Below are 5,223 nucleotides of genomic sequence, written 5' to 3'. Positions count from 1 at the left end.
AACCAGCCGGTTTCCCCGAATTACCCCGGTGTATCCATTTATAAACTATAGCGCCCCTCCCTGGCGCGCGTTTGCTTATGCAAACTAGTCGCACCAGACAGCCACGCCCACTTTTCCCTCATCCTTTAATTCTTGAGTCTGGTTAATGTTTTACATTACTGTATAGTGCTGCTCATAGAGGGCTAATATTTAAACCCTTGGCTTGGTTTGTGACCCTTTTTAGCACTGATGCACATTTGGTTAACTTTGATATTTCATGTTTAGATGTTTAAATCTGGAGTGCAAGAGCCCTCAGTCTTTTGTTATCTAAGCCTGCAGCTGTCATCGCCATTGAAAAGGAACAGATAGAATGAATGCAAGATTTAACATGCACTTTTGTTCAAAGTCAGAAAGAAAGAAAAGGATGAAATAAGCATTCAGCCACCAAGGCCTCCAAACAAACAAACTGCAAGTCATGGCAGAGAGACAACCAAGCTGAATCTATTGAGTAGAAACGGACTGCAACTCCCACTTAAAGGGGAAAAAAATATATATACATTTTGCATTTTAATTCCTGTATATGTGTGTGCAAAACATGTTTATTACAGTTAGTTTCATTTTGGAGTCCAAAGTGTCAGAATGCTTTGCATATACCATTATTTATAAATATAAAATATTTATAACAGACCACATCACTTAAGTATTAATCTACAAGTATTAACCGCATGATTTAAAATCCATGGAAATGAAAACAAATCAGTAAAATTCATTTGATAAATCATAGTAGTAATAATAAAAAACATTAAATTAAATGAAGAAATGACACATAAAACAAAGGTTCTTACAATAAAAATCTGCATGTGCATGTCTCTGTATATCCTATCTGGCCATATATATCCATATCCCTGTGTGTAGTGTGTCGAAGCATATATAAGCCCTACATGTGGGACTGCTCAAGTTACACATTCCTGAAGCACACATGCTGGTTGATTCTTTTTATTTTTCACTATCGGTGTTGTAGATGGGCTGAGAGGATCTTCCAGGCCAATCTCCTGCCCCTTAATGCATCGAAGTGCAAGTCAATATCTATTAGTGGGCCACATTACTAACAGGAATCAGAAATTACTATCTAATGTAGCGTTTGCTAAGCCTCTTAGACTTCTGCTGAATGTATGTGCTCATTAGAATAAAGTAAGCTTTATAGAGGGTGAGAGGGTGTGACCACATGGGTGGTACAGGGTAGCAGGTACCACCCTAAATACGGCTTATATAGTATGACATATGTGATCTGATACTCTTTTGCAACCTAGTATGTATGATCATTTTAACACCAAGGTTATGCAGCAGAGTTCTTGTTCCCAGTGTGTTTCCTTTAGGTTCCCCAGTTTCCTCCCACTTACCAAAAACATGACCAGGTTATGCTAAACTGCTCCAAAGTGGGAATGAGTGAGTAAATGTATGTGTGTGTATCCTGGATGTATTTCTATCTTTAGCCCAGTGTTCCGTGTGAAAGGGGCTGAACTCACAACAATTGTTTGCAGATTCATTTGGTCATGAGCTGATCATGTTAATTAAAATTATTTTAGACCATTGTAGGTGTTTTGACCAAATATTTTGGAATGAATTTCATTGTTAATTGCATAAATGCAACTGTGGTCCTTATGTCAGAAGGTGGACCATATTTTCACTCACTCACTCACTTATCGCTTATACTGTATCTTTTAATCCTGTGTATATGGTTGCGGGGTGACCTGGAGCCTATTCCATGAGACTTAGTGCACGAGGCGGGTGTACTTCCTGGACGGGGTGCCAATCCATCAAGGGCACACATACATACACAGACACATTTTCGGTACTGTATTAAAAAAAAAAAAAAAAGACTTGCTTTTTAAAAAAACTTAAGATTGATCATCTGGGTATAAATGATATGACATTTATTAACGATAGACATGCTTTTCTTTCATACGATAAGGGGCAAAAGTCAATAATGTGAAAACTCAGCTATGCAAAGTGTGCAAATGTGTGTGTGTCCTGGGTGTATTTCCATCTGAAGCCCAGTGTTCCATATGAAATGCTCTGGACTTACAACAAACCTGAACATGCAAAAGTGAATGAATGAATGAACCAATTTGATTTAGGTTCCTGCAAATAAAGATGACTAAGAATTCTAATTTAAACTGGAAAATGAACAGAAGTGCCACCATTTTCATTGCTTAGTAATGACAATACCAGACGCTTGCTGTCTATTCAATATTTGAGCAGCAGGGTGTGGTTTATGTCATAATGACTGATAGTACATTTTAGTATTGGCTTAAAACAAAACAAAACATGGCTTTATGCTCTAACTGGCCACAGATATTAAATCATCCAGAAGTTTAATCAGTAAATTATAGCTGGTGCACTTTATGTTAGCACCTGCGTTACAGATACTGCGAAAGCACCTTGTGCATGCATGAACAATTCATGGTTCTCAGCTACATTTTCTCTGACCTCACTTATTAACATACTAAGATTTAGAGTTGTACTTCATGTTCCTCACCCTTTGATTACTCTGTGCAATATTCTCCCTAATAAAGCAAATGAGTAATTCCAGTCCGTGGATGTGACATTAATATCATTTTGACTCACATTTCCTTCACAAGCTTAGAATCAGGAACACTGTTTCCATATATGGTCAGTCAGCCAGAACACAGACCACTAAATATTAAAAAAATATCATATTGAAGTACGTAGTGTAGATAAAGATTAGGTGATTTTATTTAGTTGTGGTGAGCCCACTGCTGAATCTACTATAGCTCTAAATTCCTGGTTTTCATAACCACGAGGATCCTGACAAAGATACAAAAATGATTATACTGTATATCTATAAAATTAACACATAAAGAATAGTTTTGAAATTGTTATTTTGCACAATACAGTAATAAATGTCTGAAACTTCACATGTACTTCACATGCTATAGACATCACACAGCTGTCTGAAATAACTTAAAACAGGACCTGAGAACAAAATAAGATGAATTAAGGGCCCTCCTTCCTCAGACTTACTGATGACATTCAGTTCAAAATGTCTTGCATGTTGTAGTTCAGTGTGAAGTCTCTAATCATATCTGACAGATAAGATAACTAATTGGTAAATATAGACCGGTGTGAGCATTTAAATGTGTTTGACAAATTATTCTTTTTACAAAGGTTGCCATGTGCATGGAATTATCCAAACCACAATGACAGCACCTTGTGCCATCGCCACCCCAGGTGCACCACACAACCAGTGTGTTTTTGAGCACATTATGACCTCCAAGAAGTCCTCGCCACCCAGGTGCAGTATAATGTTAAATATTGTTTGATCTCAGTCATTTAAGCCCCAGATGTGTGCGTTAGTGTGTGTTTGTGTCAGTTTGTGCGTGATGCCTGCTTGTGTGTGTGAGAGAAAGATGTGAATGTGTGTGTTTTAACATTTGCTCTCAAATTCAAATTCAAATTCAAATTTGAATTTGAGAGCAAATTTGTAACATGTAATTGTGTAGAATTGGGGGATTTTATGTTAAGACCACCAAAAAGCTAAGGATGCTGGAAGAAAAAACATTGCTCTATGATGTTATTCCATGTGATGTCACTAAACGTGATGTCAGTCAACATAATGTCACACAAAGTGATTAACCCCTTCTCAGTGCAAGTTTAAGGCATCGCCACGACTGATCTATTTGAGATATCAAAAGTCCCTCCACAATTTTGCGTCCTCAATGTATTGATATCATATTGGCCAGGTTTGGTGGTGATCGTATATAATTCCATTGGGTCCGTTCTGCAAACGACTTAAAATAATCGATTTCCTGTTGAATGTATAAGTTGTTCAGCTCAATGAGCTCTAAATGCGTACCGGGTTTCGTGTGCATACATGCAAGTGTATATGAGCTTTGCAGCAAAATCTTTTGTCATTTTAGACTCCCAGGGCTTCTTGGGCCCTAATAAAATAGGCACACACTCCAAGATCTCATTCAATCACCCTTAGGTTTGATTACAGCAGACAATGTGCCAGTTTATTCATGAAAATTAATCCTCATGCTTTCACAATTTGAATCCAGAATCTGCCTGTGGCAGCACAGTGGCTGGGTTAGTGGTTAGCACTGTCGCCTTGCACAACCAGGGTCTGAGTTTGATTCCCGTCTCTGTGTGCTTGGTGGGTTTCTCTCTGGTACCCTCACACAGTTCAAAAACATGCAGATTAAGCCAACGGTTCCCAAAGTGCCCGTAGTTTGATTGTGAGTGCCCTGCAATAATTTGGCACCCCACCTTGTGCCCTAATTCTCCTGGGATAAGTCTCAGGCCCCCCACGACCCTGTTTACAGGATAAAGCACAATAGACGATGAGTGAGTGAGAATTTGCCTGTGTGATCAGGGAAGAAAAACCTTAAAACCTTCCCAAGTTTTCCCACACCACCCCACTCCTCCGCTCCCTGCACTGGCTTCCTGTAGCTGCCCGCATCAAATTCAAAACACTGATGCTTGCCTACAAAGCTAAAAATGGCCCAGCACCCACTTACCTCTCTGCGCTAATTACACCACGAACTGCACCATGTTCCCTCCGATCCTCCAGCACTGCTCGCCTCATCCCACCATCTCTCAGGGATCGAGTGCGGCATTCATCCAGGCTCTTTTCTGTTCTGGCACCTAGGTGGTGGAATGAACTTCCTCTAGATGTCCGTACATCAGAGACTTTGACTATCTTTAAACGACGACTCAAGTCGCATCTGTTTCTCCAGTACTTGGACTAACCCCCCCCCCCGGAAAAAAAAAAAAAAAAAAAAAACAAACTCAGATGTGTTGGACTAATGGTACTTAGTTATTAACCTAGTTAACCCAGTGTAAGTATGTATCCAAAGTTGTAAACATTAAAGCACTTTTTGTAAGTCGCTCTGGATAAGAGCGTCTGCCAAATGCCTAAATGTAAATGTAAATACAGAGGATTTTATTCTGATAAAAATCGCTAAATAATCTAATGACAATATGAGTCTCCCAAGAGAAGACGTGTGTCATCTGCCCACTGAATGAGTTGGGACTTCTAAAAGAATTAAATAGATAATGCAAATATATGCTTCCTTAATAAAGGTTTGGTAAAATTCCCATAAAAAGTTTAGATGTAGTAGAATAGTGATCTCTGCGTGTTGCATGTTTCGCAGGCACAATTAGCTTGTGAATGTTAATATTTTTCATGAGGATCAAATAAAAACCATAAAAAGCCACCGG

Source organism: Clarias gariepinus, chromosome 18 (genome assembly GCF_024256425.1).
Source record: "Clarias gariepinus isolate MV-2021 ecotype Netherlands chromosome 18, CGAR_prim_01v2, whole genome shotgun sequence".
Lineage (NCBI taxonomy): Eukaryota > Metazoa > Chordata > Actinopteri > Siluriformes > Clariidae > Clarias > Clarias gariepinus.
This window is presented reverse-complemented; position numbering follows the sequence as displayed.